This window comes from Lichenostomus cassidix, chromosome 3 (assembly GCF_008360975.1).
Source record: "Lichenostomus cassidix isolate B80296 chromosome 3, HeHo_3.0, whole genome shotgun sequence".
Classification (NCBI taxonomy): domain Eukaryota; kingdom Metazoa; phylum Chordata; class Aves; order Passeriformes; family Meliphagidae; genus Lichenostomus; species Lichenostomus cassidix.
Window position 1 is genome coordinate 5,879,212 of NC_139483.1, and position 27,329 is coordinate 5,906,540.

Genomic DNA, 27,329 nt, shown 5'->3' on the forward strand with positions numbered 1-27,329 from the left:
TTCCTGTAGCTAGGGCTGGTTCTCAAGGCAGAACCCCATGGTGGCAGAACTCCCACTGCACAAACTGCCTCTGCACCACTACATTCCTGAGATATCCAAGAGTTCATCCTGCCTTTCTCCCTAGCCTCAACTTCAGAAACAGCTGGATCACTCCAGCCAAAGCTTTCCCAAAGCAGGAGCTTGAGGAGACAGCTGGAGGAGACAACTTGTGCTCAGGAAGCTGAGGTCTGTAAAGCTGCAAGTGACTGAGGATGGGTCAGTGCCACCCTTACTGCTCTGGCTCTGCTCCTGTCCCCAGTTCCTGCAGGTGTCATCCACATGTGCCTGGAGCTTACAGCACTCATCCTTCCCTCCTCACTAAAAATAGGAGCAATAAATGACCTTGAAAGCAGTGGGTAGATGTGAACAGCAGTTAAAAGTGTGTGAGAAATGAAAACACGAGTCATGACTCAAATACCTGAAATGGAAGCACAAAAACTTTTGCATTCTGTTTAAACACAGGGTGATTTTGCTGCAGTGACCAGCTAACCTGTGCCTGGACTTCTGGATCCTAATCTAATCCCATTCATTCCTATTTGTTCCTTTTGCTAATACTGGCCTTTCTAATCTCCCTTCATTTGGAAGCACCAGCCCTCCCAATACCTTTAACCACCCTCATTGCACTTTCATTGAAATCAATGGGGCTTTGCAAATTACCATTGTAGAGCTGAATCCATTATGCCTATTACAGATTTAAAAACACGCTGACAAGAAGTTCATCTGCACACACAACTCCCTCTCTACTGCTGTAAAGAACTCAGCCACATCATTTTTTAAATCCTGAAGTGCCTAAATTATAGACTAACAATATGCAAAATTTCATCTTCAAATAAGTCCATGGCTTTTTTTTTGTAGTTCAGATAACACGGCACTTTTCACAGACTCAGCTAAACTGTGATAGCTTTTGTTTGTTTTGTCTTGTTTCTTGTTTAAAAATGGATAAAGGCATGTCAGGCCTATTTAATTTAAACGAGATGTTTGGAGACTGAGAAGTGAAGTGGCAGAATTTCGGTTCTACATAATGTTAATATGGAGAATTAACAACCCAGCATCACTGCATGACCCTTCCAAACAGGCTCTGACAAACTCCTAATCACATTAAAAACCCCATTTCCCCTCATCAGCACCAGGCCTGTGCCAGCAGGGAGGGAATCAGTGGGGTCAGCTCCTTGGACATCACCAGGTAGAGGCTGATTTCACCATGGGACACCTCTGAGGTTCCCCACTGACCACTGGAGCTTTCTGCAGGGCCTTTCTTGACCATGTGGCCTCCTGACTCCACCTCATGAAGCCTCAGGAGCTGTGGATCCTTGGGCTGGTGCTGTTCTTCCAGCTGTACTTCCCAGCCCTTCAGTGCTGTGCTAACACAACCCAGGGTGAATGAAAGCCCACAGCTGCCCTGCCCTGTGCCAGGGATTTTGGGGACTTTCTGCTGCCAGCTCTGTGGCAGAGTTTTCATTTGTGCCCCGGGGCTGGGCAAGGAAGGCAAGAGGAGGACAAAATGCAAATGAAATATGGGGACGGGAAAAGTGTGGGAGCACAGATGCTGCTCCCTTTTCTGTGGATATCAAACCATCTCCAGCTCATCCTCCCAGGGCAGTGGACACCAAGGACACATCCCACAGGCCTCAGCTCCAGTGAGGAGCCTTGTGACATGTCCTAGGAGACCACTCTCACCTGGCCAGCAGAGCCCTCCCGTGAGCAGCAAGACAAGATGCTGTGGAAGGAATAAAGCAGTTTTCCCCAAGGAACTTTCCTCCTCCTGTGGGTGGGAATGATTTAGCCCATTGTGCAATCTCCACCACTGTGTAATTTATATTCACTGGGGTGCCAGAACTGCACAGTCTCCTCTAAATATAAGCAATTAACTCCCATTAGCATTAGTGGGAATCACTCAGGAGACTATCCACCATTATTGATTATCTCGTTTTTTGTACCAACTCAAAAAAATGTACAAAGAGAAGAAAATCACATAGTTAGTGGCTTTGGCTAAGTTAAGGCAGGCAAATTAGATTCATTATCATTCTTGAGCTAAACAGTGGGGCTTATTAGAATGTAGTTCATTTACATACTTTGATCTGATGGGTGTAGATACCTAATTATACAGCAGCCAGCAACTTATTTTTGATGTTTTTTATTAATTAATATTCAGCATTATAATTAAATGCGCAGGCTGCTCTTCTGCAATTTCTTTTTTTCTTCTTGTTGTTGTTATTTCTAACACAAAAATAACTTTTAAAACGTACCTGTGAAGTCCATAGCCAGCAACACCATGCAATGAAATGCAGTCCATCACTTAGAAAAAAATGTGGCTGTGAGGGCAAAGCTCTGTGTGGACATACCCAGATTTGGATCTCTCACCCACTGGAAAGGTATAGACTTTCCTACAGAATTAGAAGATGTTCAAGGTGTGCATTAATCTGCATCTGTCAGAGGTCTCTTGGTCTGAGCAGCTCAGGAGCTTTGTCTGTGAAGCAGGAATTTCTGCAGGAAAAGGCATATTCATCCTGCTAGAACTCCAGGAGTTGCCTGATTATTAGGTCATTAAATAAACCAGAGAGAGCTGAATTAGGTACAGATCACTATAAAAGAAATAACAGAATAAATAGCCAGTGAAGCTCACTAAGCCTTGGAATACAAAGAACTTTTTTCCTGAGCAGACAGTGCCAAGCAAGCTGAAAAATTAATTTACTATTTGTTCCCAGTTTTGTTACGATTGGTATCTTCACAAGCCTGAGTCATTAGCATGCCAGTTTACAAGGATCCTCTGTGCCTGGTAATGTCCTGTCATTCACCTCCAGGGATTTATGTCAGGATCCAACTCAGTTCCTAAGTGATCTTCCAGCAGGACAGAATGACAGCACCATTATAGCTCCCTCCAGCAGATGATAGTAATGATATTATTATTCCCCTGATCAGCTTGGTGAGGATTGTTTGAACTTTATCAGTATTAATAGAGAAAATAATAAAGGTATTAATATTTGAAAGCTCTCTGTATTGTGTTTAGTATCATATTATTGCTACATTTTATGGCAAGTACTTTGACATTTCAGTGAATTTCCATTTACAGTATTACCACTATAATCTACTCATTTTATAATTGCTTCTGGATACTTGTAAGGTTTAATTTCTGATTTTTCCTCTCAATAAAGAGACCTGCATATGAAATTAATATACAGTTATCCTCACAAATGTGCATTGTTAGCCTAGAGTTCCAAGGGCTTAAAACAGCAAAAAATATTCTGTGTGGCTACTGGACCAAATAAACCTTATTGACTTGTGGGGTTCCACAAGGGCCAAGATTGCTTCTAATTCTCCAGAATTATCCTCTCTCAGAGCTATTAAACATGTCCACAGAAAAGGGCAAGAGCTGCTCAGCAAACCAGACTGAGAATTTCAGAAGGAACCTCAAGATGGAAAAACACATCAATCTGCCTATGGTGGAAGAGAGTCAAAAAGAAGAGTAGAAAACATTCTATCCAGGAAAAGGTAGCAGACCTGATGCCTGGGTTGGGGTAGGGCCATCCCCCTTGGATGTAACCTGGAAATAACTGATGGAGAGAAACAGCTGCTAAAGAGCCTGAGAAAGGAATTTTCTGGATTTGCCCTTTGCCAGGGGCTGGGCCAAGAGAAAATGAAGAGAGGAGCAATGTAGATGTACTTACTAAAGCTATAGCTTGTGGGGAAGACAGGAAAGATACAGAGCATATGAACCAGAATTTGTACTTCATTTCTGGCTTGGTGTAACTTTCTAAAACATTCTAGCAAACACTTGCCCTGTGCAGCACAAACTTCAGAGCAGCTCCTGCAGAACTACAGATTTCATTCCAACATCTGCACAGAATCCTGAGTTTTCTCAATTCTTCTTGTAACAGCTTGCACAAGGTTAATAAAGATAGAGTTTTGTAGACTTACAAGAGCAAATAATCTGACTGCTCAAACCCTATTTTTCTAAAGAAGAAATAAAAAGGAAAGTCTGGCTTTAAGGAAAACACCAGCAGTAGTCTGCCACCTCCTTGGTGGCAGTTTTACCAGTGAGGCATCAAAACGGCAACAAAGTTGATCACTACTTCTCATTTTGAGGCTCAGCTTAAGCTGGTTTCTTTGTGTGACTCTCAGTTCCCCAGAGCAGCTTGTAAATCAGTGCCAGACACATCCTGGGAGAGATGCTCCATGAAATGTTTGTAGCCCTGTGATTGTCAGTGAGATGCACTGTTAGAAAGTACCTCTGATACTTCATATTCCCAGGAGCTCTCATGAGAGCCACTCCTCAGCCTTCAGAGCCAAAAATGAGGTGTGAGGAGGGATGGCAGATGTGCAGGGGAAAGGGTTTAAACAACAGCCAGGTCACTCTGTGCCTCATGGCACAGGACAACAGTGGCTCTTGGTAGCCCTGATCACCCATGACCACATGTAGAGATGCTTTTAAACAGAAAAGACAAACAGTGTTTCTAAGAAGGCCAAGGTTACTAAATAGAGCCTGGATCTAGACATCTATTTCAGACAAAGGGCTAAATCCCAACACTCAAGAAACTCGTTTGGTTTTAAGTTTTGCCCTTAAAATTGTCCCTATGTAAGACACGAGATTAAGAGGTCTGTTCTAAGGATCTGCTATCCAAACAGACAGGATTCACTTGCATTATGGAGTCATCAGGGATGGAATTGAAAGTTAAAACCTCCTCTGCCATGCCTTTATTACCTACCAGCTCATGGAAATGCCAACACCCAAGATCACAGCATTTCCTGTTTGCAGCCAATTCTTGGCACAGACCTGGACTGAACACCATTCATTCCAATTTTGTCCAGCCTTCAGCTTGGCCTCAGATTGGCACCTTTCTTTTCAAGCTCTGCAGGCAGGAATTGCTGACATTCCCCAGGAAATCAGCAAACACTGCTGAGAGAGTCTCATCAGCCCAGGATCTCCTGTAGCTCTCGAGCTCCTGCCTGCACCAGGGCTGAATTTGTGCCAAAGTCAGACTGCAGTAGCAAGAATATTAAAGGAAAGCCCTGGGCTAGCGGCTGCCTCACAATTGTATTTACAATAGCCTCACTGTCTTTGTCAGGCTTGCTCTCCATGGAATTGCATACCCACTTAAGGTTATGAATTTGATTTATCTGCAAGGTTTGAGGTGAGTTTCAATCCTTGTGGATGTAATAGAACAATGGCACAGAGCAGGAGAAGATACAGGGAAGATATATCTGCGTGGGAATTTACCACCCACAGCTTTGTCAAGGCCCTTCAGTGCTGATTTGCAGAGCTTTGCAACACACATTTCTTGTGTGGCGACTCCTAAATTAGCTCAGATTTACATCATTGTGGGGAGCACGAGAAAATACTGATCTGAGCCAGCAGAACAAACACGTAGTTGAACTGAGGTGTCAGGAGGCACAGATGGATTGTGCCACCTGCACTACTCATGGGCTGCTCCTTCCAGTTGACTCTACAGCACGACAATCACCTCACTTCAAGCTAACTTCTGTGGGGTTAAATAACAATTATATTGATTTCCCACAGCATTAATTTCATGGTGATGTTTCAAACTGCTTAAGGCTCTCTCCAGAATGATGCTGAGCTTGGGACAGAAAAAAATTAGAGGCATTTTTAGTGACTCAAAAGATGTCACCATGAGATACCCTGTGAGAAGCTTCTGTTCAGCACAGTGTAACATTGGCTGCATTTTCCCATGGATCCCATGGAAGCAGCAGCCCCAGAGGTGAAGAACTGTCCTTTAGAGCGGATTCCAAAATGGTGGATATTATAAATCTGGAATTCACTTCAAAGCTGTTTCCAGCTGACAATCACAAGTGTAAATAAAGGCACTTTACATCCTATTGATGTCTTTGGAAAACCTGGCAAAGTCTTCCAGTTGCAGATTCCCAAAATACAACCTGCAACCCATTTCTGGATAATACTGAAATTCTATCCCCAGCTACATCTTAGCGATGTTCCACTTTCCTGCCATAGACCTAAATCTTGCTTTTTTCAAATCAGTGGGAGTTTTGCTTGAGGAAGAAATAAAAGATTAGGGCTGCAGAAAACACAAAGTCAGTAATTTGGCAGCCTGATTTTATAATAATCTTTGTCTAATGATTATTTAATATTGTACTAGGCTATTTAAAAGAATATTCTACAAAGTATTGGAGCTTCCTTTTCAAAGCCTGTGTAAAATGTGATTTGTAATTAGTAGCTTTAGATATGCAATGTGTGTGAGAGAATATTAGTATTCCATAAAAGCTGCTGTCAGTATAAGTTATATGGAGAAGCACAAAATAATATGAATACTTAATAGCTAAAATACTTTACTTAAAATTGATTTGCTAGTTTTTATAGAAACTCTACCTGAAGAACTTTTTTTTTCTTTAAATTCTCTTCTGAATAAATGAGTTAGGAACTATGACCATAAATGACCTGAGCACTAAGGGAATATATTAAAATTTACTTTTAAGTACTTCAAAGCATTTCACTTTATTCACATATAGATACTGGATTTATTCACCCAGCTTGTTGCAACAACTCTGGTAATTACCACTGTAAATGTTCATTAAATATTCCGATATTTACAACTGGTGTTAATGCAGTAAATTCCACTGACTGACAGCACCACCAACTCCGAGCTTGGAATGTGGCCCATTGCCCAAAAAGTTTTTCCTTCCCTGTGCATGGGAAGGGGAGAGAGCTTTCTTAGCAGGCTGTAGTTTGTTGAGGCCTAGCCCCAGCTCGCCAGGCTGTGCAGCAGAGGGCACTCACACTCTATGCAACAGCCGCTCCGCACCGCTGGCCAGCCTCAGCAGGCACAGCTCCCCTCTGCTTCACGAAAATTCCACGCAAATTTTATTCTAATTCCCTCCGAATTATTGGAAGAAAGCTAAGGGAAAAAAAAAAAAATCCCCACGATTTCTTTGCTCGGATCTAGGAAACTCCCACACACATCCTAGGGGTCTCAGGGACAATTCCTGCGGGTCTTAATCAGGGAGCAAAAGGTACCAGTTCTTGAAGAGCTTCCCAACAGGCAGAGGGAGCAGGATTTGGCCATGAGAGAAGCAAAGAATCAAAAATGTTTCTTAAACTGCCAGAAGCTAAGGCAAGAATTTTTTCAAGGCAGCAATAACATCAGCACTGGTTGCTATATAATCCTGACATGCTGCTACTAAACCGTGACTATTAAAAAAATATCTGAATTAATGAGTCCTGTGTTCCCTAGTGTTGTGCCATGGCTTGATTTCTCCCTTCACAAAGGATTTTTCTCAGCATATTCCCTTTCTGACCTAGATAAAATAATTTCTGATTTTTCATTTACTTCTGGAAGGTAATGGCACGGTGAAGAATGTGATGTGTGAGCTACAGATGGCACTGAAAGAATCCAAGAAATCTAAAAATACAGTAAGTTTTACAGGAGAGGTTTCGTAAGGTGGCTGTCTCCTCCTTGACATCACTATTCAGCTGGCTATTGGAATGGGACTAATTTAATTAAGAGAACAGCTCAGATAAAACATTTTTGTCAGATTCCCCAAGTCCTATTCACCTTGCTTGAGAACTCAAGCAAGTCTCCTCTGAAGCAGTCCAGTAGCAGAGCTCCCGTCATGCCAGCTTAGCTGAGCACAGCCACAATAGGAGCAATTGGCACAAAGAAAACTCCTGAAGTTAATGTAAAGATTATCATATTATTTTTCCAATGCTGACCCAACGGTCAAGGCAATTGCTGGCAAGTAATTGTTCACTGCAGTCTTGATCTTTCACTCCTCAAAAGCTCCAGGTGAGTTTTATTTGCAGTGTTTGGTCCTGAAACCCTCACAGCTTGCCACGAGCTTATTTCATTCCTCTGCTTTCTCAAGTATCTGAAGCAAAAGCAGCTATTTCTAAGCAATAAACAGCAATTGTGGGTTTGAGCTATTTTTTTTTTGAGGGTTTTTTGTGAGAAACATAAGCAGAATGGTGAGACCATAACATAGTTAAAATACAAACCAGGTTGTTAATTTGACTGTGCTCTAGTCTCTCCTAGCGTGAAACTTGAATTCCTAATAATAAATTTCTGATCTGGTTTCAGTAGGTAATCAAATACCATAGATCCACTTTGCATTTTAAAAAGAATGGTGTATATTCTAGGAAAGAGAAAAAGCTGGAGAGGATGGGTTTGTGGCTAAACAATACAGTGCTTCAGATCCCAAACAGAGCCCTCTATATTCCATAAATACTGGGGAGTGGGTGATGGGGAAAGGTGGGGAAAGAAAGGGAGCCAAGGAGAAGAGGGTTAATAGAAGTTTTCCAATCTATCATTCTCGAAGTAAACACATAAACAACAACAAAAAAAGCCTCTATCTGACCAAGGGAGAAGAGTGTTAGAAGGAGGTAATGGACTCCCTGCAGCATTTCAAACTCTTACTTCAAATCTAGGTCTCTTTCCACATCCCATGTTCATTGCTCGCAGCAAAACTGGGTTCCTTTAAAGAGCATGTCCCTTTATCATCATAGAACCAGCAGTTTCAGATTTCATACTTGTGATCTCAATAGCTTGCAGGAATTTATATTCAGAACACAACTTTGGTGTATAAAACTGGGGGGGGAATCTCAGACAATGAGTTTGTGTATCACCCAGCAATCTGAGTGGGGACCAGAGTATTTTAGCTATCCCAACATTGTTTTTCAGATGCTAGAAAAAAAGAGGAACACTAAACAAACGAACACAAAATTGCTTTGTGCACTGTTTAAGAAACAGGATGGGTCACCATTAACTGCTTAGTGCTTTTTTGCTGAGGGACTGTTTCCTTAGGAAATGTGCTGGCTGCAGCCTTTCAGACTCACCTGGAAAAGCCTTCAGTGAGGAAACCCCTGCTTTAGTACCTCTAAGTGTGTGTGTATGCACATACAAACACATGCACTACTCATTAACCCTAATTAACACTCCTATTTGTAATTTCACCTGCTTTGATAACTTGTAAGGGAACCTGCTCAAAAGTCAATCTTCCTTGGGCACAGATTTTTGTGCAGTCGTGTACAGAAGATTAGTGACACACTCAGGTGCACACAATGTTCTTGGCACTTGGCAAGATTAAGCTCAGAATGTTTTTCTCCTTCAAAACTCTTTAGAAGTCTCGATGGCACCTTTTGCCCTCTTTTCTGTATAACCTATTTCCAAAAGAGACACATGATTGAGCATTCAAGCCTTAGTGTTTCTTTTCTGGTGGTTCAGCTCAAACAAAGCCGTCTTCGTATTCCCCTAAACATATCATAAAAACCATAAACAAACATAAAAATATTCCTCCAGCACCTTGAAAAATGCATACTAATATAAACATATATGAACCCAGTTTTCTATTCTTTTTATTGTTTTCCCTAGCGAAGTCTGTAGTCAACCTCATATAAAAATCTCTGGGAAAAATGGAGAAGTGTGACCAAAGGCAGATGTTGGAAACGCTGTTCTCCCTCACTCCACAACGTAATCCCAAAGAGGAGCCCTGGACTGGCATTCCTGGTGCCAGGAGAGACACTTTGAATCATGGAGAACTTTGGGAAAGCAGTAAGATGTTCAACAGAAATACTTCAACCCACATGAATCCCACCCTTGGATATTTTGCACTACGGTATTGACTTTATCAAGATGGTACAGGAGGTAACTGAAGTTGAATGCCCTGGCTTTGAAGAGATTATTGGTTTTATTTACCTTCTTTTTTTTACCTACCAGATTTTTAATTAAATTAAATTCCCCATGCACGGTTTGCTATAAAGTGCATATTACTTACCTGCATCTTCAGATCTTTTACAGTCCCGTGGGTAAATCCATAATTAGTTGGTTTTGTAAAATGCATATTATTTACTTGACAGGCCAGAGTGGCTCTAGAGGAACTGTCCTCATGTCTTGGTTAAGTGAATAATTAGGCAGGTTTTTTTAAACCAGTGTTATGTTCCCCATATTGAAGCCACTACAGTCCATTGGTTAAATATTCACACTTTTAAAAAAAATGTATTATTTACTCAATCGGTCAAGACAGCATGTAATTATGTATTTAGAATGTGCGCAATGCATAATAAAAATACTCATGAAAATGTATGGAAAAAAATTACTTTGCACTATTAGGGCATTTTTAGGCCACAGTGTCTCTCAAAATACCAAGTATGTTCAGAATAGCTCTTTAATGAAATAGTGTTCAGCCAAGCACTACTTAACAGGATACTTGCATATTGACCTAAGCTTTTAGACTAATTTCATAAATAAAGGGAACATTTGTGCTCTTTTCCAAGGACAGCTATTTAGAAGCAGAGTAAAACTTGATTTTAGAGTCCTACCTTCTCAGTCCTTTGTGACAGGTTCTCCCCAAGATAAAGCAGTGTTGCTCCACGGAAGAAGGCACTGACATGTTGATCAGCAAAGCAGAGATGTCCTAAAAACCATGAACTATGACCTTCCAGGGGATATTTCTGACAAGTACCCATGAGGATGCTCCTGTCAGTGCAATGGAGACCTTTGAGAGTGACCATTCCCCATGGAAAAAGCCTTGCAGGAAGCCAGTGTAATATTTCCATGTGACTCTGAGATCTTAAGGGGGACATTGGTTGTGCACATGCTTTGTAGATTTTATGAAGCTGAAGTTATTGGACATGAGGTTGTGAACAGCTTAATAAAATCTGGAGAAGGTTTGAAACTACCAACAAAGGTTTAAGTTGAATAATCAGAGAGGAACTCTCTGATCTTGTATCACACTTAGTGCTGCTAAAGTGAATGAGGATGATGTGATGTTTAGTAACTGGCAGTGTCACAGTTCACAAAGGGTGACTCACATCAGCTTCTTGATGGAAAGGGCATCTTCCTCAGCATGTGGTCCTCATCTGCTGGGGGCAGCTAAATAAGAATTCATCCCTCCTCTCCTTCAACCTCCCAGTCCCTCCATTTCAGAGAACCCCTGTAGCTCCCCAGCCCCTGGCCAGGTGTGGAGTGAGACAAAAGTTACAATGCCTTGGGGGTGAGCACCTCCTCCAAATGACAGCTCAACAGCAACCAAAAGAACAGAATGTCCTGTCACACAGCCCAGGCCAGGCAGGAAAGTGCCAGCTCCCCTCAAAACCTCCTTCACACTCCCTGGAGTTCCCTCCTTGCCCTGAGTGCTGCAGCGAGGCCAAGCTCCACCCCAAACCCATGATGTAGTGCCCAAGGAACTTGCCATAAGCAGAATGTGCCTCCTTTCTGGAATCTGCTCAGGTTATGGGCACACAATCAAATGCAATCAAGGCACAGCAGCTAAACAAGTCAGCACCTGTCAGCTGGGCCTCTAAACCTACCTCTGGAAGTGCCTCTGTGTTCCTCCCAGAAGCATATTATGGGAAGGGCCATGCAGGGAAAGATGCTGCCTTCACCCCTAGTTTGTTGGGCTGTTCATCACCCCTCTGCTCCGTGTCACCTTCACATTTCAGCTGGCAAATCCAAGTCTGGGAGTGCTCTTATTTGCTTGGCTGGAGAAAAATAAAAAAAGGGGAAAAAAAAGATAGGAAAAAACAATCAGATGGCTTAGTTAAAACAGATCTCAAAACTGAGTGGCTGCATGAGCCCTAAATTGCAGACTGATGGAATGTTCTTTTTCTCCTTGGACAGCTGGTTAAGCTGGTTAGGGTGATAACCTCTAGGACATCAGCTGGGAGGAAATTAAGCCACTCTTGCACAGCTCTGGAACAGCTCCAGCCCACCCTGGCTGCAAAGGAAAACATGAAATCTTAAATCCCTGAGGAAAGGGTCTCAATTTCAGTCGGTATTCTTAATAAATATGAAAAAGAACATGCAAGGCAAAACCAGACAGGTTCCTTAAACAAAGACTGTGATTAATTTTAAACTATGTTGTCCAATCATATTAATCATCGTGGCCACTTACATTTACCATAACTACTCCAGTTTTCCCGTTTTGTTTCTTTACTTCAACACAAAAACAAGGACTCTCTCCCACAGTTGGCTAGATATTTCCTGAAATAACACATGAGTGGTGGCTATTTTACCCAGCAGGTTCCTTTATCACCACAAAGCAGGAAAGTTGACAGGCTTTGTGTCTGAAATGTAATTAGCTCGCGGGAGCACAGTCATAATGAAAGCAAAATTTACGTTATTGCAGACGTGATTGTTTGCTCTTTCAAACAGGAGTAAAAAGTGAATTCCAAGGCTTGTATTTGGGGGCCTTGTTCAGTCAATATCCTCAGATGTCCTAGATGTCTGCCAAAAGGGAGGGAAGCAACTGCAGTTTTAGGCCAGGTTTCTTTTAAGCTTTTAAGATGTTGAAAAAGAAATGAATGATGAAAAATGAGAAAAAAATCTCTTTTCTAGATGCTTTTGAACCTGTTGGCCCCTACAAAATTTTCAGAAAACAAACAGCCTTTTTTACTCAAACCAAGTATTTTGTATTGAGGTTTTCCAGCTACTAATAGCATCTTTCCAGGAAAAGCAGGGAAGTAGGAAATTCTTCATTTATATGATCTCCTAGCAGGAATACTATAACATACTGTAACAACAGCAGTTTCAGGACCTGCATGGAGAGATCCAGAATCACATTGTGGGAAAAGACCTTGAGACATAAAGGTCATTTCTCCTTTGAAAGCAAATTACATTCTTTCTGCCAGATGTTCCTTTACCTGCTTCCAGGCAGGACACAGTGAAAGAGACTCCAGCCACCTCCTCCAGTGCTGCTCTAACCTCCCTGACCAGGAAGGCTTTTTTAAAATCCAGCCTAGATCTTGCTACTTTCAGTCCATTGCTTTGTCCAGCACAGACAGGGAGATTTATATATCTGAAAAGAACAGTCTTGCTCCCAGACATCAGTGCCTCAGGCTCAGTAACCCATTTCTTTTAATCTTCTTTGTGGGCCACATTTTCTGGGGTTCTGATTTATCCTCGCTGTTCTCCTCTAAACTGTGTCCTACTGATTCCAATCTTTCCTGAATTGCATTGGCCCAAACAGGATGAAAGGCTCCAGGTGGGACCCTCTGAGAAACGGGGAATCAATGCAGCTTCTCTCAAACGTTCCCCAAGAGCTGCTATCCAGGCACTAAAACTAAAGAGGGATATAAACATGGTTCTCTCTACAAAATATTCAGTTCAACAAGTTACTGTGTTGTCCCCAAAACCACCAGTGGACTGAACAGGGGCGATATTGGAGTGGCACAGCCAGCACTGACATAAATCCCATCACTTTCCCATATTCCCCACTCCCTGTTCCTATCACTGGCAGCAATATCACCACAAAGGGAAGAGGAAATGTGCCTTTAAAATTCTGTATGTCCAGCCATCCCGACCTTGCCCAGGAAGAAGTGTGTCAAATATTAGAGTCTATTTTGATGCAAGAGAGGCCTTTAAGTTAAGCAGGAGCAAATCTGTCTTGAAGAGCGCTTGGGTGCAGCAAATAAACAGCCCCAGAAAAACTTGTTACAGAAAAATCAGCTACAAGTTTAGGAAAAGTTATTAAGCACAATTTAGCCAAGAAGACATAAATACTGTATCTGCCCCCCTGTTCTCAGCACTGATGCAGATTTTATTTTAATGTCATATTGTCCACTGGAAATGGTGTTATCATGGGGCAAGTTGGTTTTATATAGAAAAAGCCATCAAGGTGATGAACAGAAAATACATCTTTCTTTCCACCTTCCTTTGCAGAAAAGATTAGGAATTGTAGAATTTGGAGGTATTTTGCTTCAGAGCAGTGAAATCACTACATGTTCTGCTGAGATGTGCAGTGAGTTTGCATCGTGCTGTGATCCAGTCTAGCAAACTGTGATCCCTCAGAGCTGATGCCCCAGGACCTTCCCTGATTTCTGTTTTGCAGATGAAATGTTCCTCCTGATCCACAAGCACTGCTTAATCCTCTGGATAGAGCTTGTGTTGAGTGAAATGCCAACAATTACAGGTAACTGGTGACCAAAAAATACCGCACTAAGGATAAAATCAAATGCAGTGGTCAACACACTGTGATTTGATATTTTTTGTTGTCACCCTATCCAATTAATCAGGAACTACTTCTTAATGAGTGGACTTCCAAACTGGTATGATGATATCCTTTGAAGTAAAAGTAGGTCTCAATCTGCCTATTTTATTTTTATTTTTGCCTTTTCCTTAAATCAGCAAATCCTCTACATAGCCTCTTGCTGATTTTAAGAGGCATACGGTTCTTAATCCAGTGGTGTATGAATTATGGCAGTAAATGGCTTTGAAAGTGCCTCGAAAGCAAAAATATGGAAATTTCCCCCCCAAGAGACCAGGATGAGCAGTCATTATTTTTGCGATTGCAGAGAACACTGCCCAAGTGTTCCAAGACTCTGTGTGTGTAATTGTTTGTCTCTTTCTTGCTTTGAAGTTTATTTTTTTTTAACAGCAAAACCTCAGACACACTCAAGGACAGCATCCCCAGCTTGGTCAAGAACACCAGCGTATCTACATATTCACTAAGTCATAAATCTTCTATACTTTGGCTATGCATATATGACACATGACCCTTATTTCTCCCTTGTGGTCGCAGTCTGAGAGACAATAGAGGTCCACTAAAGCACACAGCTTCCCTCTTAGGTAATATTTCATATTATGTATCTCTTTACAACCACCAACACATCAAGGTAACTGAGCTGCAGTCTGGGAGGGGAGTTTAACCATAATTGTCTTAAATTGTCTAATTTGGATAAAATGAGCAAGAAAATTCCCTCAGCTATTTGTTAGTATAATAATGTCATCTATATGTTTCTTGCCTCGTGGTATTCTGCTTTGTAAAGGGGACTGAACTATAGTCTGAATCCTTTGGATATTTGGTTCGATCTGTCTGTCAGACATTAATTAGTTTCATAGCAATCTCTCACTGCTGTCTTGTGGAAAGACAGCAAGACTGAAAAATAAGCCAGGATGACAAAGGGAGAGCTTGACTTGCTTCTGACCAAAGAAATCTGTCATTAAGAAAAGGTTCAGAACTCAGATCTGAGGCTCCTTTGCCTGCCTTGTGGGAGTACAGATGACTGGATTAAAACATTAATGTGTTACTATACACCAAATTGTCTCCTCAAAGAATGGTCTATTTGCTCATTTATTTCTATGTACATAAACAACTGGAGAGAGGGAGATTTCCAGGGCAGGAACTCAACCATGCAGCTCTCACTAATGACAGTGGCTGTTAGGCAGCCAAAACCTCGAACGAGGCTTCCAAATTAACCTTAAAATAACATTACCGAGGCCTCAGTAGCAGCTCTGCAGTTAAATCCATATTAAAATTTGCACTTGGAGCATCACTAATGTCCCAGGATTTCGTACTCAAATTGCTTTGCATCATCTCCCTATTTTACATGCCAAGGTCTAATTCTCTGCTTTGGAGCAGCATCCTTTAACACGGGTGCAAAGCACATTTGCAGCACCAGCAGAAAAGTGCTGCTACAGAGCACAGAGTCGTGTCCTAACTCCCCAGGAGACAAGGGAATTTGCCCACGTGAATTTAAATATATTAACTTCCACTCAAAAAGAAATTTCAACCTGTTCCATTAGAAAATCTGGAGGTGTTATTTCCTCACATACTTGGTGATTCTGTCCTTCTATACCTTATCCCTCATAGTTCTTAAGCCTCTGAAAATAAAGCACTTTTATTTACATTGCTAAGTGGAGACACTGGAGTTTTGAAATGTCGATTGACAGGTTGTGTTTTTACATGAAAAATGTATATCAGGCTTACAACATTACAATACTAGTTTGCAGAAGTAGGCATGATGACAAATTCCTCGTTTACTTAAAAAAAAAAATTGAAAAAACATACGGGGGGAAAAAAAGGAGAGAGACTAAACTAATCAAGGCTTCTTTGAAGCACTTCATCCCCAGAGTGTTTTAAAGAACAAGTAGCAAGACCAGGGATTTCTCAAAGAGATCATAAATTCCTACAGGAGTTTTGAAACACTCCTTAAAGGGTGCTTGCTGTCCTAAAATTCTTGTATAAGTATCCCTCATTCTCTGACATAATCCTGCAATGCATCCCATAAGACTTTGTGCATAACCTCAATGGCAAAATGATGGTGAGATCATTAAAAGTGAGGTTTCACTCAACTATGAAGAACACACCAGATTTCTTACTCAGTTTTTATAGGATCTTATTCCTGCTAATTTCAGTAGCAGTTCCTCTGACCTCTGGTAAATACTAAAGAGACATTTGAAGGCAGCTTGAAGCACTGCAGCTACACCAACAACTTCTGAGTGCCATTTTACAGACACATTTAGCTCACCACAAAGCTGAGATGAAACCACTGGGGAAGAGCTTCCTTGTCAGGAGAAGGAAGGTAGCCTTTCCCTCAAAATATTTCAGATGCTCTGCCACTCTGAGCCCTAACCTACATCAGGGTGGGGAGCAGAGGCATTGGGTGTTTTTTGAGATGTATTTTTCAATTGTGTTATGGGGAAAAATAAATCCCTTCACTTGATTTACTTCCAGTGTCTCTTCCTTGAAGGAAATTAGAATATAATCACAGGCAACTGCAGTACAGTTAGAATTTTAAAGGATATAAAGAGAGGTTCCTAAATCCATGCACTTCTGAACTTAATGCTCACACCACAGTACCCCCTGGGCCAAAATACATTGGACCACATTTCATAGAGTCACCTTCTGATATTGCAAACCTGCGAGGTGCTGCAGGAACACCAGAACTGTAGGAAAGGCCAGCTACAGCTCTTTCCAGAGCTCCAGCAGATTGTTTCCTGGTCTGGGTAAAGACACTTTCGATTTCTTCCAAACTAGTTCACACGTTTTCTTAATAAGAACTTGTGTCAAAATGTTTCAGTTGTCAGAATATTCACCTCTGAGCCTGAGCTTGTAAGTACAAGTCCACACATTAGTTTATCCATCAATATCCTGTCTGTATTTTTGTCTATGCATTCCTGAAGTGCCCATCACCCTGATGCTGTGGTGCCAGTGCAAATTCTCACCCCATGTTAGTTTGACAGCGCTGTCATCAGAGCTGGCTGTGCTTCAACTAAAATACAAAGCCATGGCTACTCCTGTCCAGCTCTGGGAGCTACTCTGGAAGCTGGTGGCTCCATAAGACAAGTAGCAGGTCTAGTCCCATGCTCAGGTCACTGTTCCCTTCTACAGTAAAACAGGTTGTAAATCCCAAACCTGGATCAAAGCCTCATCATTGCAGACTGGGAGATGGTTCACATGGCAAACTCAGTGTCAAGGTCTTAGGGAGACTGTTAAATATGAGGAAAACAACATATATAAACAAAGCCTATTCTGTTCTTTATCCTACGCAAACCCTAAGCAAGGAGCACACTTTCTTCACAGAAAAACCTGTCCTTGTGTTCAGACAGCAGCTAGAAGAGATATAAAACAGCAGCTCCTACAGCACCAGCACCACTTGAATGGCTGAATGCAGAACAAAAAAACAGCCTTCGTTTCCAGGTGCAGACAGATGTCTGATGTGAAGATATTGGCTGTCTCTCACCAAAATGACAGGCATTTTGGTAGGGCTTTTCTTAACAGATGGCAAAACTTGGGTCCTACCGATTGCTGCAGGATCTGGAGGCACTCAGCACACAACAGGATCAGGCCCAAACATGGGGCTGAACACCAGCTTTCATCCACATTGTTAAGAAAAGTTATTGGTGTGAAAAGGGTGTTCAGGCACTAAGCATCAGATTCAGGGGAAAAAAAAAAGACCAACAAACCTTTGCAGCGTATTGTGATGTTTTCTTTTGTATACTGTATCAATGACTGTGTAGTGTGCTCCCTGAAAATCCAGCCCTTGGTAATTGTCAGGGAACTTCATTCTGAGTGCAGGCTCTACTGGAAATTAATTGCTTCAGTGCAATCTGAACCACATCATAAATGTCATGTAGAAGTTGCAGGGAGTGAGGAGGCAATGACAGCTCTATCCGCACTGTTTCATTTAAAGGTGGGTAAAACACACTGCGACAGAAGTGCTCTTCATCAATAATTTAGTCCGCAGTGTAAAGCCAAGCCTTGCCAAAGATGCCAGGGGAGCAGCTACCTCCCTGGTTTTAATGACACCAGCAGGGAGGGGTTGAGGGGCCAGCTCAAATCAACATTCATTGCACATCTGGGCATGTCGGCAGATGAAGATATCTAGGACTGAGCTGACAGGACAAAGGGTTGAAAAAAGAAGTGTAACCTAGAAAACCTTTACTTTGAATTCTTTGTATAAATTCAAGGGGGATGACAGTTCCTAAGGTCATCTTACATAATAAAACTACAGTGATCTACATAGAGAATTTTAACTCTTTCCAACACATAATCAAAGCAACTGCAAGTTAAGTTTATATTATTCACTTTATGAATGTAAAATGCAGAATCCTTAATTCTCTGAAAAGAACTGTTTTAATGAGCAGAATGTTAACATTTATATGCCTGACTTCATTGCAATAACCCTAATTATAGTAGCATGGAAGCCCCACTGTACTGGAGGGTCACTGAAGTTCCTATTATAACCCTTATCTTAGGGGAGTTTAATGTCTTTGCTATTTCCCAGCGCATCAGCTGAAACTTGCCATGCAGGTTAGCGCTGGTTTACTCCTTCAAATGCTTGTTTTACAGCAGTTTAGTTTGGTTCTTAAACAGCTTCTGCTTGCCAAAAATCAGAGTTTTTACTGCTTTTATGGCAGTCTCCGCACAAAAGCCTATCCATGTGCTCTGAGGAGAATATGACATTCAGGTGCAAGGAGACAGATCCATCTCCATACCAAACTCCGTATCCTCACCCCGGGAGGTTACAAAGCCGTGTAGTTACAACGTGGTTGAAGCTATCCCAACTTGCGGGGTTCTGGCAGAGCTTTCAGGCACTAATCCGACATTCCAGGCTATACGTTGGATGCCTGTGATTTGGCTGAGGGGGTGAGGACTCGTGTCATCCAAGTGTGAAGCTGCCACCTCCATCCGGAGAGCAAATTCCTTTTGTCCGGGCAAGAGCAGTTTCAAAAAACAATCACTTCCACTTCCAACGTTGTCCATCAAATGTTGCCTCTGCAATAGTAATAATTCCCACTGCTGGCAAGTTCAGACTAAATTATTTAACATCACAGTACCTGGAGCTATAGCTGAAGGCTATTGAAAGCATAGAATTGTTTTTTCCTTATCCAATAAAACTACGGAGTTAATTCTTTTCTGCTCACATTTTGGATGAAATATCAGGTGCTTTCCATGATCTTTAAAGTGATCTAGACCACACCGGAGCTGTGCTTACAGCTCAAGCTTCATCCATGACAACTTCATTGAGAACTACTGCAGGTTTTACTCCCAACGGGGGTCATACGGAAAGGCGACAAACAAAAGAGTCCAGGGAATACAGGAGGTGGCATCTCTCCTAATTGCATCTGACATTTCACTTTCATTTTCCTAGCCATCCGGAGGTACAGAGTGAGTAATCCACTTCTTAATAATAATGTTAAAATGCTAATGGCACCAGGAAAGCCCTCTGAAAGTACTGCAGAACAAGTATAACATTTACATTCCGGAAAAGTTAAACACTACATGTAGACAGATCATCACTGGCTCTGGTGATGATTTCCAAGAGGGAACTTGAACAAGAGTAGGTCATAATAATTATATTTGGTGTCTGTGGATAGAAAAAAACAGTAAACCTTCCTATGTCCATCCTCAGAAAGGAAGATGCTGGTGCTTGTTCTGCCTTCCTGTGTCTCAACTGGAGGCCTGGCTTTTCCTTAGGGAAGGTGCAGTGATGCTGGATGCACTTGGAATAGCATCACAAAGTAAAAGCTTCCTAGACAACAGAGATATTGTCTTCTTCACACAGCATCAGAGGCTCTGGCCACTGCAAGCTGCCAAGCCAAGTCCCTTATTGCTTCAGCATGCCCTGCACTGAGTGTCACCACGGAAAAATCATCATTCCACACTCTGCTACTTGTTCCCCAACCCCAGGAGAACACATGGATGATGCTACATGGTCAGTGGCTCTCACTGTCACTGTTTACGCTGGTGGATAAAAAGGGAAGTTGACCGTTATCTGAAATACAGACCAGGAGTTTGGTGAGCTCTCTAAAACCTTCCCAATTACACTGTTCACTATAAATGTGAATTTATCAAAAAGGTCATTTGAAAGCCTATTCCAGTGTTGTTTCTTTGCTTGGTGCCTCACTTTTGGGAAGAAGCCTGAATTTTAAAACTAAAATTTAAGCTGTACTTCTTTCCCTGCTGAATTGCAGAAAACTAGGAGCCCTAATTATAATAAACTCTGACAATATTAGAATCCCACACTACTAATGTGCACTCAGAGAGATTCAAATGAGGGTGTGCATGTGCACTGGGAAAGGATAAGCATAAAGCCATAAGTGGCAGACTTTTCTTTCCAAGTGCCAGGCTAAGCAGAGCCATTTAACAAACACAGGAACTAGAAGAATCAAATTTAAAGGAGAGTGATCCTCACCCACAAACACAGTTCTGAGGTGTGTTCTTAAGGACAGACTCTCCCCTACTGTGCCCCCCACACATATTTACACCCTGTGTAAGTGGGGTGTAAGGGCAGGGAGTTGTCTGAGCAGCTCCTCAAGAGGCAAAGCAGCAGAGGTTCAGGACCCCTTAACTGCAGCAGTCAAGTGCATTAACTTGTTTAATTTTACCCGGCGATTGCCAGACTCCCAGCTGGTGCAGCCTGGCACAGCTCCATGGATTTCAGCAGAGCTACTACAACTGACACGAGCTGGGGATCTGGCCCGGTTTCTCAATTTGTCAGAGAGCTGGCCATTCTTGGGGCACTCGCCTGTCCTATGCAAATTGTCATCGTGGGCTTCACAAGCCACAGAGTTGTGACAAGTCACACCAGCCACCCTTCTGCATCTTCACTCTCCTTCGTATGTCCACTGCAGGATTCCTCCATGAGGAGCACCCCAGTGATGAGAGCTGAACTCCGCAATGAGACAATGAACAAAACAATCCGGTTGCACCAGAATTTCTAACTTTGGAAAAGAAAAAAATTAGAGAAAAATTCCAGCTTTCGAAAAAGAAAGGGTTTGCCTGGGATAGAGTTAGTTTTCTTCCCATTAGCTGTTGCAGTGCTGTGGTTTGGATTTAGGATGAGAACAACATTGATAACACAGGGATGTTTTAGTTGTTGCTGAGCAGTGCTTACCTTAAATCAAGGACTGTTGAGTTTGCCATGCTCTGCCAGAGAGGGAGCATGGCCAGGAGAGCTGACCTGGCCAAAAGGATATTCCGCACCATGGGATAACATGGGCAGTGGATAAACTGGGGGAAAACTGGAGGGAAAGCTGGCCAAGGGCTGCTGCTCCAAAACAGTCTGGGCATCATGTCCTTGTATATTTTTCCCCCCTTCCTTTTCTACCTTATTAAACCATTTTTGTCTCAACCCACAAATTTTTCTCTTTTTTTCTTTTTCTGATTCTCTCCCCCATGCCACTGAAAAGGAGGGAGTGAGGGAGTGGCTGTGATGTTTTGCTGCCTGCAGGGTTAAACCACAACAGAGGGTCGCAGAACAGTAAATATCTAACAAAAGAACCTATCCCAGTAAAAGTGACACTGCAAGCAGCTAAAGCACTGAAAACAGTTATTTTATACAGCATGAAAATCAGCAATTTTACAAAGAAATGACTGTGAAATACATAATAGGGCTACTTCTAAAAAAAAAAAAAAAAAAGAAAAAAGAGAGAGAAAAAAAATATATCAAAGTCTGCATCCTCCCCCCCAAGCAAATGCCCATCATGCAGCCCAATAGGCTTAATCTGCCATAAAGCCAAATACTTCCCAGAGGAGGTGATCGTTAGTTTGAACATTAATTTCCCTTCCCCTCTTCTTGTGTATCCATTAAGTGGAATAACAAGAAATGTTCATGGCCATAAGGTGTGTTTGATGGCAAGGAGTAAAAGAAAATGTGCAATTAAAAGATGTAAATGATAAACTGCACAACTTCTCAGCTGGCTTGACCAATATGTGGGACTTCTGGGAGATGCAGGTTTTGTTCTCCCACGTTGAGGTCAACGAACTGCAGAGACCCAAGGATGGAAAATGTTGGAGGGGAAGAGAGAAATTATTAATGCTCCATCTTTTCCTTGCTCGCTTAGATTTGCAGAACATGTTTCTTGAATGAGTTTGAAGCCCAACATATAAAAAGCTGACTATTTATATATTTGATTCTTTAAAAGCAATTAGGAATACAAAGCAGATGGTACGGCATTGTAGATTTCCCTTTTCATATTGCTTAAGCACTAGAGATCAATAAGTCTAATATAAACAGATGATTTCCATAGCAGGGTTTATAATTAGCTGGCACTGAATGTGTCCAAACTCTAAAATAATTAGCAGAAGCATGTGGCACACCATTAAAACCTTGTGGCTTGTCTGCATTTACATTTATAATTATTAAAGTTAATTATGATGCTTGTGGTGTGGTTCCAAGCTCCTTTACAACTTAGATTAAATATTTTTTCAGCCCTACTTTTTCTTTCAGCCCACCAAATGCCAGCACTTTCAACAAACCCCATTTCATCAAAAAGAAAAAATGGAGGTTATTTTTATAGGAATGACCTGAATATTTTCCTAACTAACACTTTTATTTTTCTAAAGGGACATGACACAGGAATTGAGTAACTCAGCATTTCGGGGAGAAAAAATCCTGATTAGACATAATAATTTTGAGGTTGCCTGAAAAAATCTTTATACTTAAGCCTGATGTACTGTTTCAAATAAAATTCAAACAAAGACAAACCATTTAGTAGTCAGAACATTTCAATGACATTCAAGACCTTACAGTAAAGTAAATCCTAATTTTATGTGCTCTGAAACTGGGCAAACCACAGCGAAAAAGGCAGCATGACTGGGTGTAAACATCATATATTGGGCAAGGACTTTTGAAGGTCCAGTTTGGGTTTACACATCTCTTCCCACAACCTGGGCCACAGAAAGCTCAGTCAATCGACCTGATCACTCGTGAAAATAATTTTCATAAACATTTATCATTAAGACATTCCGTGACAAATCCAGACCCCAAAGAAGTGCACTGTTTGCATAATGTCTTTTTTCAATTATTCATTTCCCTGGATTTTTCTTGTCTTTAAGTGTAAACAAAGCTGAATTCAGCACTGCCACAAATGTGGCCGAGTGAAATAGGAGGGACGCCCTGTGGAGGAGTGACCCTCGGGAACACGATGCTTCTGGAGGACACAGCCCATGATTCAAGACCACCACTGTACTGGGGAGGCAAGCAAGAATTGATTGAATTGACCAGATGAGGCAAATCATCTCACCCTGCAGGATTAGGGGAGCAGGAGAACAGTGACTCTTCCATCGCACATCAGCCTGTCCGCGTGGAATTCCCCAGCACAGCCTTTATTCACCTGCTCTGCCCAAAACACTGGGCACAGCGCAGCTGCCCAGCTCAGAGGTTACACCACGGGCTTTGCTGCTGCAGCTTGGGGGGTGAAATATCTGTCCTTGACATGGTTCAGCTGGAAAGAACTTAACATTTCTGCAGCCACCTCCCCACTGAAAACTGTGCAGTGACACTGACACCTTCTCTGCTCTCCCTGCAAGTGCAACCACGGCAGGGGCTGGCACACAGGTAGGGGTTTGTGGAGCAGAAAATGCCACAAGAACCAAATACCAGTGGGAATCATTCTGACACACCATTCCCAGAGAGAGCAAAACCTAAATTTTTGCATACAAATGGTTTTGATCAGCTGCTGGAGGTTACTGAATGCAGCAGATACCTGAGAACAGGGCACAACTCTCAGCCTCAACAGTGTAAGTTTTAATTCGGGGTTTTTTTCCAATAAAAGGGAATAAAATGTTAAAGGCCTCAGAGAGGATTAAGATTAGATTTTACAGAAACAGAGCCTTCCACCTCCCAGGTGGTAAGTATTTCATAGGCAAAAGTTCTCCCATTTCTGAAATCACCAGGTCTACCCAATTTCTACTGCAGAGAAGCCTCCCCCCTTTTAACACATTTCTGCTCTTCATATAACATGTCCATCATGAACTTCTTGGCCCTCGTTCTTGTTTCCCCTGGCTCAGGCCAGACCTGGAGATGTCTGGAATGTGACAAGGCAGTATTAGCCTGCCAACTATATTCTGTTAGCAAATTTATTTTCTTCTCCTAGACTGATGATAAAAATGTCATGGTGTGATGCTTTAGCAGGCCCAAGAGCTGCCCACCTACAGCTGCAGGGCTTGAAGAGAGCTCGGAGCCAAGAACGCCATAAGGAGAGCAGACAGCAACTCCACCAACTTTGCTCCTTCTGCATTGGTTATTCTCCTGCTAAATGATGCAATGTGACCCCCTCAGGGATTCCAAGTCTGATCATGTTTTTCTCACTATTTTTTCTTCCCTACTTCCTCCTTCTCCTTGACTAAAGCAGCCCAAACTGCTGAATTTTTCATGAAAGAGATAATATCATTGTACATAAGATAATGGCATTCAAATACATCCATCTGCTTGTTAGCTCTGACTACATCGATTGTGTTTCTTCTGAAAGAATATTTACCAAAAGGGGGCGGGGGGAAAGGAAAGAAAAAAAGGTTCTCCTTTGTGGCATAAAATATGCACATTTTCGTAACTGAAATACAAAATCCCTTTTACATACTTCAGATAAGAGAAGAAAATGAACTGAGAAATTAAGAAAAGCACCCTTGAGGTCTTGCCAGGACAAAAGTATTTCCTCCTTCCAATATTTCATTAAGAATCAAGACAGGTCTTACACTAAAACACTGTTGATTTTTTTTTCCTTTCAGTAAACAATATCTTGTTTCAGAGGTGAAATACTGCATGCCAATGATTGGGATTTTTACTGGCCTAAAAGTTTTCAAACACGGTCAGAGGATTACACCTAAGGCATCTAGTCTATCTTACTTTCCCATAAAAACTGCCCAACCTAAAGTAATTCAATTTATCATTTTATTCCTTTTTTTGGCTATTCCAACAACACAGAGTAAGACCGTAAAATATGTGATATACAATTACTGAAAATGTGATGAAAAATTACTCTCAAAAGTAGGGCAAGCGAATATATTTACTGGATTTCAGATGCTCTAGATAAAAAGGATAGCGAGATAAAAACTGCCTATCAATTTTACACACACTGAACTGCTTCCACTTCATTTCCTATAGGTCGTGTACAACCAGCCCGGGTTTTGAAGTTTCATTTCAGCAAACAATATATTCTAATTGGCTTGTTTACATTTATTACCGCCACGTCCTAAACTCTGAGATGTGCTTTGTGCTCTTCCTTTGACCTGTTTAGTGCAGCAGCTCCCCCGGAGCTCCTGCCACCTTGGCTGGAATTTGAATAACTCCTGTTTAAAGAACAACTGCCGAACCAAACGCTGCCTTTCTCCCACCGCCTTGAGCACATTTCAGTGCTCGGTGCTGAAATGGCAAACGCGGCAATTAAATGGAAATGATAGCAGTTGATCTGATTATTTCCTTCCCTTCAATCTCCTTTTTATTATAAGTTTGCATATTAAGGAAGCAGGGGGGAACAACACCCCTGAACATTTGTCCCTTTGTTTGCTGGGGAAGAGGTCTGTGCACAGTGTGCCCCTTGCAGGGATCTCTGGAATGGGGCAAACGAGAAGAAATCCTGATCCACAGGGAACTTCCACCTTGCAAAGCCTGCAGCCCACTTCCCTGTGCGCTTCGCTCTGGGATCCCAGGAGTTGGTGATGGCAGCTCTCCATTCCCTATGAACTTCCCATGCCTTCCCAGAGAGCTGTGGAAAGAAAAATGCATTCTCCTGGAGCCAGGCTTAATCACTTGCAGTGTTTCCAGAATGGAAGCTGAGCTTGTGCCTTCTCTTTTTGGCTGCTGTGGAGCTTCTTTAGCATCACACGAGGGTTCCTTCTCTTTCAGCCCAATTCGCTCTCTCCTGATTTCCACTCCATTAGCAGAGCCACACCTGCCTGAATCCTAGAATCCCACGGGCTGGACAGAAAGCAGCATCACCAGTACCCAGTGCTGTCTCCAACATTTCTCTCCCCAGTGGTTTCCTGAAGTGGAACTTCATCATCCCTTGGACACAGAGAGAACGATGCCTAAATGTTCCTCAGCACTGATTTGGTTTATTTCGGAATTGAATTTAGTACAAGCACATCTAGAGAGACTGCAATTTAATCACAGATGTTCAACAAGGGCAAAATTATTCACAAGTTTGGAGTTGTGAATTATTTTTCAGCTCCATTGACCAACATATCTCACTTTGCACCGTAGTACTCCATATTAATAGCTGATGCTGAGTTTCCCAAATGATGGCATCTGTGTGGCAACCAGGGAGCGATTTTTTCTGGACAAATGCCTCTCCTTTTCCCTGACTTCTGATCTGCTGCCTGTCGTAAGTTTACTGTGCAACACAGACTGTGGGAGCTTTGTGTCCTAAATACGGAGGACATGTCCAGTCCAGCAAAATAATGCTATTATAATAATAATTGCTTCAATACTGTTTGTGCAATCTCTTTGCAAAATCTTGTTATTTGTGATTCTTATCCTACAACTTGATATGCATAATAGCTCGAAGGTGCTGGTGATGGAATTTTTCCAGCTCTTTGATGTGCCAGCAATGACTTGTCCATGTTTCACAGCCACAGACTAATGTGGAAATTACTACAGCAAAATAAACACTAAGTCTGGTATTCTGCGGGATATCATGCATGTGTCAATTTATGATGCAATCTCACATGCAAAACATGTATTTTTAATTCTGCACATGATTTCTTAGACATCTGATAGTCTCTTAAAAATAAATTAAGTCCATTACCCGCACTAATACGCCGATACTATATCTTGCAGATGCTTTTCCAGCTCTGGACTAGTGCACAACCTTGCTTTTCTTCTGACTGACGATAAATCTGTGGACTTCAGCTGCCACAGCAAATTTGTTGGTCGTGAACTAGAGGTCTTCTATAGTGTGTGCAACGAAAGCACAACCACCTGCGCAAAGGAGTTCACATATAACCTTCTCCTTCAGTGCTGTGGAGGCCTTCAATCTGCTCAGGTTAAAGAGCTTGCCAGATGTTCAAAATTTAATAAATATTCCTGGCATCATGTCTCTAGTGGCATCATCAATCATTACTACAAAGAACAGTCCAAAGAACAGTCTGTGCCAAAATATACCTTTGCTTGACTCCTTTTGCTATTACAAATGGATCCAACAGAGTGCCAGCCCCAGCCTCTATCCAGCACACCATTGTGCAGATGACGGATAATTTCACAAACTTTTCTGGACATCCAGGAGTTGGGAAATATTGCCAATAATTTTCACAGAGCTGGAAGTCTGATAGCATCAAAAGCATTGCTAAGGTCAATGGAGACTTGTTACATGGGCATGTGTTTT

The 27,329-nt window shown here is 41.9% G+C and overlaps 1 long non-coding RNA gene across 1 annotated transcript in view; it reads right to left on the reverse strand.

Annotated features, from left to right (window-relative positions):
- Positions 1-27,329, reverse strand: part of LOC146438941 (uncharacterized) — a 136,532-nt gene that overhangs the window by 9,164 nt on the left and 100,039 nt on the right. Inside the window, exon 5 of the long non-coding RNA XR_014850578.1 lies at positions 11,312-11,482. This is a non-coding gene — a long non-coding RNA (uncharacterized LOC146438941). The remainder of the gene's footprint in view (positions 1-11,311; positions 11,483-27,329) is intronic.